Here is a 15,038-nt window from a genome sequence, read left to right on the forward strand (position 1 = left end):
TGTCTATAGCCCAGTTCTCTAATTTATCAAGATCCCTCTGAATTTTAGCTCTATTCTCCACAGTACTGGCAACCCCACCCTAGCTTTATCTCCTCTGCAAATTTGATCAGTGTGTTCTCTATACCTACATCCAGGTAATTAAACACCACCAGACACAGAACAGCTCCCTGTGGAACCCACTTGAGACCTCCCTCCAATCCAACATCATTCCGTTAATAACTACTCTTTGTTTGAAGTTGTTTAACGAATTATATCCACTCATTGGTAGCTCTGTCAAACCTACATTTCTCCAGTTTACTTATCAGAATGTCCAATAGAACTGTGTCAAAAGCCTTGTTGAAGTCCACGTATATTATGTCCACTTCATTCCCCCATCTACCAAACCAGTTACACTGTTAAAGAAGAAAATCAAGCTGATTTGGTATGCTGGCTGCTAAAGATTACCATTCATCCACTAGGTATTCACAAATTGAATGTTTTATACATTGCTCTAGTAGCTTCACAGGTAACAAAGTCAGGATGACTGGTCTATAGTTCCCCGGCCCCTCCTTTTTCCCCTTTCTAAAGATGGGAAGTAGGTTAGCCCTTCTACAGTCTTCCAGGACCTCTCCTAACATCCATGAGTTTGTAAATATTCTTGCCAGTGACTCAGATTTCTTCAGCTAATTCCTTCAGTATCCTTGGGTGAATAACATCCAGACCTGCTGATCTGAATTCATTCAAATTCATCAGAAGATGATATCTGATGTGTTCTTTACTTATTCTGATCTGTATCCCTTTCTCTTTATTGTCTATGATAATTTCGCTAGTTCTCCGATCACATATCATTTTTTGTGAGAAGACAAACAAAATAGGCACTCAGCAGCTCTGCCTTCCTATCATCTTCTGTTACCAGCTCACCTTCTCTATTGAGCAACAGATTCACACCATCCACAATCCATTTCTTTGTCTGACATATTTGAAGAATTCCCTCCTGTTGTCCCTAACATTTCTTGCCAGCTGTAACTTGTTTGCCTTAGCTTTCCTGATTTTGTCTCTACTCACTTGCAGTATTACCATGTATACTTCCTTGGTGACATGCCCCTCCTTCCATTTCCTGTAGGTATCCCTTTTGGTTTTTAGATAGCTTAGAAAGCTCCTTTTGCAGCCACATTGGTCTCCTGTGGCTCTTCTTATCTTTCCTCTACATTGAAATAGCTTGATGTTGAGCTTCTAGTATTACATCTTTTAAAAACTGCTACCCCCCTTCAACTCCTTTTCTTCCTCATTGGTCTTTCCATGGGACCTTTCCTCCTATTTCTCTGAGTCAGTTGAACTCTGCCTTTCTGAAGTCCAGAAAGTCCTTGTTTTCCTGTTCTCATGTCCTACTTTCCATAGGATCTTGAAATCTATCAGATCATGATCACTTTCACCCAAGTTCCTCCTCCCAAGACCACCTTCAAGTCTGCAACTAATTCGTCCCTGTTGGTCAAAACCAGATCCAAAAACAATGCCCTAGCTGTTTCCTCAACTTTCTGAATCAGAACGCTGTCCCCTACATATTCTAGCAATTTTCAGGACGTATTATGTTTTGCTGCCATAGTCTTCCAACAGAAATGAGAGAAGTTAAAATATCCCATGAATGCCAGCTCGTGTGTGTGAGCTAATCTTGTTACCTGCTAGTAGAATGACTCATCCACTTCCTCTTCCTGATTTGGTGGTCTTTAATGGACCCTCAACATAACATTACTACTGTTCTTTTCCCTTGTTATCCTCCCCAGAAATTCTCAGTATGTCTGTCGCTCACTTCCCCTTAGACCTCAGAGCCAGTGTACACATTCTTGATGTACAATGGAACACCTCCTTTCCCCCATACCTATCCTTTTGCAACAAGCTGTATCCCTCAATCCTGGTACTCCAATTCTGGGAGTTTTCCCACCAAGTTTATGTGATGCCAATGAAGTCATAATTTTCTTCATATACCATGGCTTCCCATTCATCCTGCTTGTTCCCCACACTCCTTGGATTTGTATCCAGGCATCAAAGATATTTTGCAGCCTGCCCTCTTGCTTTTCTTTTTGCCTTTATAATGCAGTTGTGATTCCTACAACCTTCTCCAGAAATTAGCTCCCTCCTCTTGTCTTTGATAGTTTAACCTAGATGCGCTTTGGCTGGATTTTTGTCACCATCCCCCATAGGACCTAGTTTAAACCTCTCCTTATCAGGTTAACCAGACAACATCCAAAGATGCTCTTCTGAGTATTTGATAAATGGAGTCCATCTCAGTACACTCTTGCCAACACCACCTGCATAACCATGCACTCCCTTTCACAATTCAACAGTCCCTGCCAGGGCCTTTTCCTTCAACAAGGTGGACGTACGAGAACACCATCTGCAAACTCTGTTATCCTTTTTCCCAGAGCCACATAGTCTGTAGTGATCTGCTCAATGTCATTCTTGGCAGTATCATTGGTGACCACATGGATAAATAGCAAGGGGTAGCAGTCCAAGGGCTAAAATCACTTTAGCTTGTGTTTAACATTTTTTCTACTCTCTCTCTGAGTACAAAACAGAATTGAGTCTCACAGCTCAAAGATCAGATCCTGCCACACTTTATCAGGTTGAGTAGTACCAATCCATTGACCACATCCCATGCTGTGCTCCCTGAACCTTCTTCCTCTTATTACATAGTAATAAATCAATGCAGGTTTGAGGCCAATGAGTAAAATTACGAGAACTCCCTGTTCATCTAATTTTGAAAGCACACTTAAAATATACTTCAACTACCAAAGATATAATGCACAACCTGCTCTATGCAGCTTTTGACAGATAACTTAGATCATTCCTGATCTTATTCCATCAGTGTAATGGGATAATTTTCAATGCAGTTTGAAGAGAAGGAGATGTGGAATTCCTATTAACATGGAAAATGTACCACATTATGGCATTAGATTGTGGTGTGTCAATCTCATGGATATGTAAGTACTTTTTGTAATGCATGACGGTCTGGGTGTCAAAAATGATTTAAACTTTAACTTGACAGTTAATCCCTTAATGCTAATAAAACAATGTCATTCATAATAATTTCCATGTTGTTGATTATCATGATATTATTCATAACTTGCTATGAACTATGCATAAACCTCACACATTCTCGTCAATTATAATTCTTTCCAAAAGAAATGCAAATGGTTTTATTTATTGGCAGCATTCTACAGAATTTACCATGTCAAGTGAGTTTACTAGTAATGCATCAGCACCATACTGAAAGGATTAATCATTTCACTGAGATCTTCCATGAAGCAAAAAAAGATCCTTCATATGCTTGGCAATAGTGTCTTGACATATAATTATGTAATTGAGGATATTTTCTGTTTTTATATATCTAGACAAATTCACTTAAACTTTGGAAGCAGAAAATCATCAAAATTATTCCACACCTATTTTCAGCTGACAAAACCTTTCCTCCATGGTCTAATATATGCTCCTCCATCATATTAACAGTCCTCTCCCCTATGGTTCCTATACTATTTCTGTCTCCCCAAACCAGCACACTTCCACTACCTTTATTTAATACTATCCTCATCTCTCCCAGGTGTTCTCTTTTCCACCTTATTTCTCACCCTTCAGGTTCAACTGTTTTCCCCAAGACATGGCTTCATAATAAATCCTGCACATGCTTACTCAGGTAAATGGGGTTTTGCATATAACTATACTTCACAGTTTCTTCTAAGTTTTTGTCATGCAGATCCTTAAAATTAATAAGAATTTTTATTTTTTGAGTTTGTCTCTTGAGATCAACAGTTAAACTCCTGAAGGTAAATTATATTAATTTACTGAACTTCAATTTATGCTAAAAAACCATGCCCAATCACACTTGAATCTCTGCACTGGTTTCCCCTTTTTCCTCATATACTTTTAAGCTCTCTACAGTTGTACGTCAGCATATTCTATGTATAATAATTTGTACATACTAATTATATAGCTCTCGCATGCCTCTCTATTCCACGCAGAATACAGGGCCCTCATCACCGCTTTCTGTCTTTGTCTATTTCCTGCTACAATCTTCCCACGTCATTCTGATAGCTTTCAGTTATCCTTCTATTGTGCATTTCCATGTTATTCTTGGTCTACCTCATTACTTTTACCCTGGGGGTTCCAGTCCAACACTTGTCTTGTTATGTGTTATGAGAATATGTATACTGTTGCTTTATATTTGTAACAGGAAGCTAGGCAGTAATGGGGAATAGGAATGGGAAAAGTCATTTAGGCAGAAGTTCTGCAGTGAACCAGAGACAGGTAGAGTACCTCCAAGGTACTTCATTTTTCTAATATTAATTCTCATTAAGTGTTAGAAGAAAGTGACTCTCTCTACCTGTGATGCTGCTCCTCATGAATAGGGAAAGGACCCAGCCAAATCTGTAAAACCACCATCTTATCCCTGATCTCCCTCCTCAAAATTCACTTCTGGCAAAATGCATACAGAAAACAACAACCTAAGAATTCCTAAGCCGCTAGTCAGTCACAGTCACTGCTACTTGGATGGCTAAGAACTGTGCACATTCTGTTATAGTTGCTACCTTGTCTCCCCTTGCCCGCACCCTGACCTGTTGATTTAGGTCATCCACCTGTTGTCTTGTCATTTGGATTATAAATTCTTTGGGGCAGGGACTGTCATTGTTATATGTCTGCACAGCACCCAGCACAACGAGGCCAGACCCAATTGTGGATTTAAGGTGCTTCCACAATATAAGCGTTACATAATAATAAGTTTAAAGCGTATCTTAAACAGGCAGCAAGAAGGATAGATACAGCTTAAAATGAGACAACTTTCTTTTACATAGTACCTTTCATACTCAAGGTAGATCAAAACTCTTTATAGTGTAATGGATTAAATTCTTGTAGTAGAGGAACAGTATAACTAAATAGAAGCCATTGTACTCTCGGTAATAACTCACATATTGCCTTTGTAATTAGAACTTGTCTTATGTACTTAGCCGTTGTAATACACAGGATTTGCATGAATGTATGATATTGCTTTCTGGGGATTGGCCTGCAGGGGATTAATGGATCTGCTGATATTACCTGATAAAATAGTAGAGGTCTATTTTGGCCATTATAGACAAGGGTTTAGTCCCCACTCCCTGTGCAGACATGTCTGTGGAATGCGATTTATGTAGTAATGGTGTCTGTTGTGTACAGACATGAGTTTTTTACACTAGATTGCTTGGAATATACCCCAGAGTTTTAAAAAAAAGGATTGTGTGATTTTTAACATACAGCTGAACAGCTAGAAGAGATATTAGAAAGCAAGCCAATTTAACAACTCATTCAAAGTATAGCACTGCTACTACTAAGAGGATATTGCATGCTTGCATGGTGTCAAGCAGTACATATTAGCAGAAGTCATGGCATGGGAGGAGATCGGCGGCCTGGCTGAATGAAATGACAGCTTAGCAAAATGTAAGTGTCCGTGATCAGAGAACATGGAAAAGTAACCTAAGAGAATCCACACAAGTTAAACATACCATCACTACAGTAACAGGAATTCATTTACCTAGCATCCTTAATTCATAAAGTGCTTTCTGTGAATGTGATCACTGTTTACTGAGGGTACATTGTACTGTTGAATTTAAGTATTCATTAGCGTAGTGACCTATTGTGTCAAAAGGCACCGAATAGAGCATGAAATATAACATCAGTATGTCATGAGTCAAGCTAAATAACTTGCATGGAGTACGGATTTAGAGTAATGTCGGAACAGCAATATTTTGAACTTACTTCTCCCTTCACAACTGGTCTTAGATGCTCTTTTCTATCAGAGCTTTGGTATTCAGCCTTGGGAATCAGACCAAAATATGAAATGAAATAAGCACCGACTATTCTGAATAAATTTTTTAAGTTAAAGACCACAAACTAAACCTTTGTTTACAGCTGGATGTCAAAAAAAGGAGAAAATCTTTTGTTCAATATTAAACACGCCATGTTCATTTTCCTGTTATTTACAAACCCTGGACAGCATTAGGAGACATGCTAAATGATGCTGAATAGAACCTGCTACTGGTTTACCGCTAATTTCTAGGACAGACTTGTAACCTTATGAACTCTTGCAGAATGTAGATGGTTTGACCAACCTGACAAAAAAATTGTGCACACCCATTTTTGAACTGAAACTGATTTAATCACTTATGAATTATGTCATTTGCAGTGCATGGAAGAAACATTTTAGTACTGCTTTACAACATCTGCTTTTCATTTTTAGGTCTCTGGAAAAATGATTGATATCTTTAATCCTCAACTGTCTGTTGGCAATAATCTTGATTCAAATGACTGTGCCCAATCCTGCAACTATTACTTACGCAAAAAGTCTCATTGACTTCAAAGAGACTAATCACAGATGCAAGGATTATTCACCATAAAAGAGAGTGTCTCAGAATTAGATACTATATACTGAGTCGTAAAACGTCTGCATAGCAATAGGAGTGGTGCAGATGGAGATACTTGTTTCTAAAACTATAATCTGTCAATCCCTCAATTTTGGAAATGTGTATAATTTAAAGAGTTTATTTACTGATAGAATACCCACATTTTCAAATTGTACAATTTAAGCAAAGCACAGAATACAAAAGAATTTATTCAAAAGCTGTTTAAGGATTTATTCTTAGCCAAGCACTGTACAAGATAACTGGAAAATAACTAGCACTTAATATAACTACAAAAATGCTAGGATAATCATATCCTGGCACTACCACAATTTATTCATTGATTAAATAAATTATTGAAGACACAGATAAGTATATAATAAAAAAATCTGTTAAGCTAGTTTTATGAAGACGTTGTGCCAAACTGTTACAGCCCACTGCTGAGTTTTGTAAGGCAAATGAGATTTAAAAATAATTTACAGAAACTACCAAAGAAGAGATTTTTTTTAACCAATCATTAAAAAAATGTTCTGCTTCGTAGGCTTTCCTTCCAAACAAACCCGCCCACCTTGCAAAAATTCAGGAAAAGAGAAGTATGATTCTGCTACAGGCATTTTGATCAAGAGATGTTAAAGTATTTTACAATAATCCCCTATCTTGTCTCTTATGACAGCACTAAACCATGATTGCAGCGCAGCACCACAGGAATCACTGATTACACAATGCATTCAAATGTCTAACCCATCATTATAATAATTACATCTCTTTCTTTATTTCTCTACCTCATTTTGGTGTAAAACTTTTTGTTGTTGTTGACTGAAGGCTGTATTCTTTATATTAAAAACGACCATTATCAAATCCTAAATTCCAGATTAGCTATGGTTTAGAACACAGAGCAAAGATGGAATAGAAATTAGCCAGGTTCTACATTAAATGCAGTGGTGGTGATTTTGAATACTGCTAAAGGGCCCTTCTATAACAGTACATGATGACAAGGTGCATGTACGATAGCAAAATAGAAATGATATGACATACAAGATCTTATGAATTGTATCTGAAATATGAACAGCATATTTGGAATAGCATGGACGATTCATTGCAGAGCTCTAGGGCAACAGAAATTTGGTCTCCCAATTTACACACACACACACACACACCTTATAATATGATTCAGAACACAAATACTTTAAATAATTTATTACTTGTACCCTTAAACCTCAATTTTGACTTAACACTTATAACATTCAAATTATAGTTCTCACTTTGTTTCCTTTTTAAATTTCTATTTTAAAAGATGGGTAAGGGAAGAATGTATGGGAAATAAAGGAAAACTCTAATCTATCTTTATGCATAAAAGAAACACATGAATGTATGTGACAGACGTCACCTAGAATACATCTATAACTCTGAATTTTAATTACATTTTAAATATAGCTCTTTGTATTTGAATAAATTAAGCATTAATGTACTTTTAATGGACAAATACTCTTTCCTGCTGGGTAAGTGGTGAAAAACAAATGTTCAAGCTCAGCAGCTGTCCCACCGAGTAGATGTACTGGGACATGTTCTAAACATAGCTCTTTGCCATTCTTTGGCAAGGCTGATCTACGCAGCATGTAGGAGCATGATCAGAGCAGGTGTAGGCATGTCCCAACACAACCTAACTCCTTCCATGCTGACTTCCACACACACACGCTACTACATCATGAACAAGATAACTTCTCACAGACAAAGAGTTGGCAAGTATACTTCGGGGTTACCACTCAATAGCATTTTTGTTGTTCAGTTTGCCATTCATTGCTATGATTCTTTTATAAAATTTAGTGAGCCACATAATATAAGAACTAGGGGCCACCAAACGAAATTAATGGGCAGCAGGTTTACAACAAAAAAGGAAGTTCTTCTTCACACAGTGTACAGTCAACTTGTGGTACTCCTTGCCTGAGGAGGTTGTGAAGGCGAGGATTATAACATGGTTTAAAAGAGAGCTAGAGGTTAAGTCCATTAATGGATATTAGCCAGAATGGGGTAAGGAATGGTGTCCCTAGCCTCTGTTTGTCAGAGGGTGAAGATGGATGGCAGGAGAGAGATCACTTGATCATTACCTGTTAGGTTAACTCCCTCTGGGACACCTGGCACTGGTCACTGTCAGCAGACAGGATACTGGGCTGGATGGACCTTTGGTCTAACCCACTAAGGCCATTCTTACGTTCTTATGTCATATTAGCTTATTTTGCCAGTTTGGAGTGGGAGGGTATAGTAGTGTTAATGAGAAGAAAATTCAGTTTTTGTAGGTGGCTTACCATGCTTTCCATACATGCAACTGTTATGATGCTTCTGCCTCAGAATAAAACAGTGAACTTGTGCCTCTCTTTGAGTATATTATTCAGCTCATTATAGCCTTCTGTGAGCTTGGGAGGCATGAAAACCAGAGTTTGGCATTTTATTTCTTGTTAATTAATTGATTTGTTGTACTGTCAATAGGTCTTTCTAGTTGGACTGCAAATACACATTGAGTGTAGCATGTGCTGATGATGAAAGCTCTACTATTTGTATACAGTCTCTGTGGGAAAGAAATATGCATGGCAGAGTTCAGGGAAGAAACTGGAAGCCATGACAAAGTAAAGTAACATGTCCAATAATGAAGATAAATGAAAAACTGGAGGAGGACTGGAAAAAACAACTTTGAAAATGTTGTATAAATTGTATTGCTGATAAAGCAAATTATCTCTAGTGACACTTACTTCACAGAACCAAAGAAAACAGAAGAAACTGGAAAGCTGTGAATGCAGGGTCTGCCAAGTATGGAAAGTGTTAGCAAAACAATGCCAATTTATGTACTGGAAAACATTGCGGAGAATGACACAGGATTCTGTGCAGAAGGTCAAAGACAGCACCACAGCATGAGAGACCAGAATGAATAGAGAAGTGGAGCCAAGTTTCAGTTGAATGAAATCCTATCCAGTCTCTGATTTCAACATAATTACAGAAAATGTACCAGACAAGATGTATAAAATAAAAACAAGTCAAATTTTACTGGGCTGAGGGTAAAGACATTGTGAACCACAGCCATACTGCTCGCTAGACAAGGGGAAGAGCCTCCAGTCAAGTAATGGCTTCTCATTTCTACCAACTTCATGCTACCAGCGAGGGAAATTGGGATTCCAAATCGTTGTAACAACCTCTGCTTCCTTAATACAAATTCTCTAGTCAGTAATATAAAATGGAAGTTGTTTTCACAGTATCTCAAAATTAAATCACAGCTTTATGTTTGTTTCTCAATGTGCAGCTGTACTCTGAAAAGTGATTGTATAAAAATGGCAGATTTTTACTTAAGAGAGGCTCCCTGTGTGTATGCAGAGTCATACTGGCTGTCTGTAGAACCAAAGCTTTATATTTACTCCTGTTATCTCTGCAGAGCTAAACAGTGTGTGTGTGTGAGAGAGAGACGGACTCTAGAACTTCTTGGTTAAATTGCAGTTGGTTACATGTGTGCAAAAAACACTGAATGTAGCAAAGTTACAAGTAAGGGTTTAATTTGACCTGCATAATTTTTATTGCTGAAGTTGATGTATAAAGTCAGTGTCGCCCAGAGAAACACATTCTAACATTGGCTTACTGTGTGGCCTTTGGCTGGTCACTTCACATTTCAGTCTGTTTTCCATCTGTAAAATGGAGATGTTACTTATAGGGATGTTGTGAGGATGAACTAATTCTGTACAGTACTCCAAACAGAGAAAACACTATGTGAATGGGAAATCTTATCATTAAAAGATGAAAAGAACCCAGTGTAAGTTGTAGACCCTAAACTCAGTATGCAGGGCTGGGAGTAAAGTCAAGTCTTCTCTAGCAACATTGAGACACCATTAATATTGCACACTTCATTATTATTTTTAGAACAGAATTGCACTCTTCAGGAAGATCTGTCATTCTGTTTTACTGAACAAAATGTGTACTGTGCAGTACTTTTCATGTCTACAATGTGACAGAAAGGCCCCAGAAGAGTTAATCTCCCACTGGATTCCCTCAGGAGTTGCGAGAACTACTGCATGTCTCTCCCCATCTCTCCAAGTCTGCTCCTTATTTACACATTAGGGCTCTCTGCATATTCATCCTGGGTGAACAATATTCCATGTTGCCCATGAGCTTTTATTTACAACTCTGTATGTAGTATTGGGAAGTAACAAGGCATTACAAAACCCTCCCTCCACCCTCCAAAAATATAGTATTTGTAAAGACACTTCCACACTATGGCAGGGTTTTACTTACCTCGCACAATACTGACATGCCTCATACTACAAAATGCTGTGAAATATGGCCCTTGTAGTAAAAGAGAGCCATCAGAATATCATCTAACTGGAAGAAAAATTGATTGAAGGCTTTGGATTTACAGGGGAGTAAAAGACTAATAAATTCCTTCTGGATCAGAGGCATTTCACATAATCCAATTAACAAGGTATTTTACTCTAATGTGGAACTATGACTCTGATAATGGTGTCTTGTATGATAACTGCCTGAAACATTTTTATTTTCTGTTTTGGTTCTCTCATTTTTTTTACTTAAAAAAAATATGTCAAAGCTACTTATTTTATTAGACCTGAGCAGAAGGTATAGTTAAGGTTCCAATGCAGTGTCAATGATAACTCATTGTTTCCAGTCACTTAACTTGTTTCAGCTTTCACCTTTTGTACTGACATTTTCTAAGCTTGGTCTCCTCACAAGTCATTTTTTTTTTAAGTTGAAGCAGAACTCTTCAAACTGGTAAATGAATCAACAATAAACTGCAGGAGAAAAATCTCTCTCGGCGTAATTTAAGCCAAGTTATCACTAACAAATCAAACTTAACATCCAGCCCTCCGCAGCTGGGTGTGAAGTCCTGTCTTGCCACACACATTCTCCTGCTTTCAGTTCTCCAACAGTCTCTCCTATAGCCATGAGCATCTGTGTAAGGGAGTTGGAAACATAGCTGGAGTTTCCCCAAAGTCAGGCAGTGCCTCTCTGTGCCAGACCCTTCAGCCAGTTTTGAGTAAGGCAAGAGTGAAAATATGCTTTCCCATCTAACAAAAATATGTCATCTTTATTTTCCAGGAGGGGCAAGGAACAGTTATAACAGCTAACTCTTGAAATTTGACATGAATATAGTTCTCAGGGTATAACACGTGCTCTGCTGGGTTTCAGAAAAATCAGTTGTAAAATAACTGTAGTTGTCTGAAGAATATGCATGAATGTATGTATAATATGAAATGGTAAATTTTAACCATTTTAATCCCAAGTGTGATCTGAAATTAAGGCATTGACTAAGGGACTCAAATAGGAACAGGGGTCTCTGAAGAGACGATAGAGCAAAGGTGGCTTTATGCCACTCGTCATCCTCCAATTCTTGGCTTTTACATTGCCAGACCAATCTCCTGCCACATATTAAAGAAGCTGGGGATTAGCAAGTTGCAAAGATGTTCTGGGGTATGTGGCAACACATCTTTACACCATCAGAGGATTCCCCAATAGAGGAAGACTCCTCCACTAGTCAGATCAACCAAGTTCAGGATATATTTAAACTGGGAGTCTAGTGCAAATTTTTCCTGACTCAACATAGAATCTGTCCTTTAACCTTCATGTAGCCATTGACTCAGAAATAATCAGGATGACTCACAATTTTATTTTTAACACAAACAAGCTGAGCCTCTCTCAGCAGTGTGTGGATATTTCAGTTTATGGTCAACAACAGTGATTAAGTAATGGCAGAGATTAGGACATGAAGCTGCACAAAAAATGGCAGCTGTATCTGGGGTACTGGTGGTTGTCTGGGATACTTGCGCTGGTGAGTGCTGAAGGATGCCAAGGTTACTGTGGATATCAGGGTTCTCTCTGGCTGGAACTGGATGCTGCTGGAATGTCTTGGACAAAAACTGGAGTTCATCCTGGGTGCTGTCTTGGAGAGAAACCGAGGTCTCTCACTGGGCTGTGATCTGGCTAGGTACTGTTTGAAAAGGTAGCTGGAGTCTGGTTGGGATGTCTGGAGGTAATATTGATCACCATACCTTATGTCACTACTAGCCAGCTGCCCACTGCCACCATCGCTTCTGACTCCTTCCATATAGAGATCCAATAGGGGGATCGGCAAGAGGGGAAGAAGAAAGGCAGCTACCTCCTTTGCCTGCAGTCCTGTTGGCTGCATGAGGATCCAGCTGGGCTGCTGGAATGAATGCCTTACAGGGCTGCCATGTGCATTAATATCATGTGATATGTGTAACACTTGACAGTCTATCACAGAGTAAGAATTTGCCCTTTCTCATGCTGTAGTACTTTGAGCACGGATGGCTACCATGTCAGCTACTGCAGTTCCATAGAGCTGTGTAATTATATTTTTATAAATACATTAAAGAAAGTACTTTGAGATGAAAGGTGCTACATAAGTGTAAAATATCATTACAGCATATTCTACTTAATTGGGGGACAGGATATCGGGATGGCTGCTCCATTGCAATGTCTCTCAATAAACTAATTCAAGCTACTGATAGTGAACAACAACAACTGCTGCTTATCGCGCTAAATAGTACAAATTTAGCTAAGGAGCTTGAGGTATTTTAAACCAGTGTAATGTGTGTGCAATTCTGAACTCCAGTTTTAAAAGCACAGGTTGCCAAATTAAGAATAAAGGACACATTTTCTTGGGTACTCAACAGGCCTCATTCAAGTGTGGCTGTGTTCTCATTGTCATTTTTCTCCTCTCCTTCCCTGCAACCCTATCTATTTCTTTCTTCTAGCAAGAGAAGGAGGAGGGACTCTAGGAAATTAGACACAAAACTAAACTAACAACCATTATGATAGTTTGAAGCTAGGTCATATGAAAAATACAAATTAGATATGCTTCCAAATACCATACATGTTGAAAGATGAAATCTAAAAAAGACAAGAACAAACAAACAAAAAATACCACCCCACATACACAGCCTTTAAATCTCTCTCTGTGCATTTCTCTGAGGAACAGTATGAGATATCACAATAAAAAAATTGTTATGCATGCACAATTCATTGAGCTCAATGAGAGCTGCAGGTTGTAGCTGAAGGCAGACTTTGGATTTAAGTCAAAAATACATTCTGGAAAAATACGACAATGAAATTAACGTATACAAAAATGAAAACAATATATTCCAAGATGCTACAAGTGTAAAGCTGTAGAAAAACTAACTATATTGAATTACACAATATACTGATTTCAGGAATTATGTGAGATCATTTAGGTAAAGCCTATTGCAATACACATGCACAGGAGGAAAGATCAACCTAACTTTAGTACTCCCTGACATTTGATGGTTTAACCACACAGTCTTGATGGTACATTATACTTTTTTTTTTTTTTAAATCAATCATATTTACACTGAACAATTAATTACTTTCTTTTTCAAAAACAGACTAGCCAGTTTGGGAGGGGGTATCATTTTCAGGACCATTTCATTTTCTATTATCCACACATTATCACAACTGCAAGAAAGTATTTAAATAAAAGCTTTCATTTACATTTCTAAAAAGATTAACATTTAATAGAAATGCCTGATCTGATAAATGCGTGTAATCAGAGATTTCAATTAAAAAAAAAAATCACTAGAAACAGCATGTCATGGGTAGGGTAAAGGCGCTCCCTTTTTAATGTGGTAACACACTGTTAAATAGAGAGTTCTGATGATTGTTACTTTATATTTCTCTGAATAAAGTCTCCTTGTTTTAATGATTATTGTCCTGTTTCTGATATTTACAAGCAAGGATTTGTAAACCTGTTAAAACATCAAATTTTTTTTTTAAGTTTCTATTAATGTTAGATTTTGGTAGACTTTTTATGTTTTTACAATTAATGTTTTGGTAGACTTTTTATGGTAGACAATGTTAGACTTTGTTAGATTTTAATAAGTTTTAGGATCAAAGATTGGCAGTTTTGTTTTGTACGAGTACAAAATGAATTAAAATAAGAATTTCCCTGAACTATCACATGGACAGCACATTATTGTTTTATTTTCCAGCTAAAAATGCCCAACATTGGATGAGAAACAGAGTTTGTAGCCAGAGCCAGTTCAACATTATTGGCCTCATATTCTCACTGAGTTATCTATTGCAAAGTTTGACATATACAATGAACCACTTAGCCTTGGCAAGAAACTAGAACCCACAACCTCCCACTTTAAAAGACATCCAAAAACTTGCAACTGCATTAGTTGATTTATACATAAATCTGTTAAGAGGCATATATTATAGCTACAAAATCTTGATTTGCTAAAAATTTAACACAAATTAAATGCCACAGGATATATATATATTTTTACTCATTATTGGTAAATGTATAACAGTTCATCTCTTCTAAAACCTGAAGCATCTATTAAATAATGGTCAGATCCTGAAAAACATTACTTGTGTATATTCCCATTTAATTAGAGCTATTCACAAGAATTCCCCACAGGATCGGGTCCCAAGTCCTTGATCCTGCTGCTTTGTAAAGTCAGTGGAGCTCTGTGAGGGTGCAGCAGTCCATCTGCATGCAAAACGTTGCATGATTGGAACCTTAATTAGGATAATCAAACCATCCCTACTTTGTAATTATGAGTCTCAGTTCAGCAAAATATTTTTAAAAAACCACCAATGTTTACA

At 37.7% G+C, this 15,038-nt stretch overlaps 1 protein-coding gene across 1 annotated transcript in view; it reads right to left on the reverse strand.

Moving 5' to 3' along the window:
- ADGRA1 (adhesion G protein-coupled receptor A1) overlaps positions 1-15,038 on the reverse strand; it is a 495,656-nt gene that overhangs the window by 246,164 nt on the left and 234,454 nt on the right. The window lies entirely within an intron of this gene.

The sequence above is a fragment of the Chelonoidis abingdonii genome, chromosome 15 (assembly GCF_003597395.2).
Source record: "Chelonoidis abingdonii isolate Lonesome George chromosome 15, CheloAbing_2.0, whole genome shotgun sequence".
Taxonomy (NCBI): Eukaryota; Metazoa; Chordata; order Testudines; family Testudinidae; genus Chelonoidis; species Chelonoidis abingdonii.